Source organism: Setaria italica, chromosome IX (assembly GCF_000263155.2).
Source record: "Setaria italica strain Yugu1 chromosome IX, Setaria_italica_v2.0, whole genome shotgun sequence".
Lineage (NCBI taxonomy): Eukaryota > Viridiplantae > Streptophyta > Magnoliopsida > Poales > Poaceae > Setaria > Setaria italica.
In genome coordinates, this window is record NC_028458.1 from 49615093 (window position 1) to 49615505 (window position 413).

Here is a 413-nt window from a genome sequence, read left to right on the forward strand (position 1 = left end):
CTGGCTCGCTCCCGCGTGTCCCCACACGGTCCGTGCGCCCCACCGGCCCCGCGCCCTGGATGGCGGCCCCCGCCAGGCGGATAAATTATTGGGCGACCGGAAGAACCCTACACCAGGCTAGAGAGAGGGTAGGGAGCCGGCTCGGGGCCCACTCGTCGGACGGTCCCAGTCAAGGCGCCGCGCGGCACGTGCCTCGCACTGGACCACCCGATCCCGGTGGGGGCAACCCGGGCCGCCGGGCCAGGCGTGCTTGGACTCGAGGAACTTCCAGGAAGGCCACCCACGCACCGCATCTCGAGACGGCTATAAACAAAGCGAGCCGGAAAAATATTCGAGCGCTGCAGTTTTTGGTTTGGGGGAGAGGAGGAGGGAAGGAATCAGATTGGTGGGAGTGGGAGGGAGGAAGGAGAGTC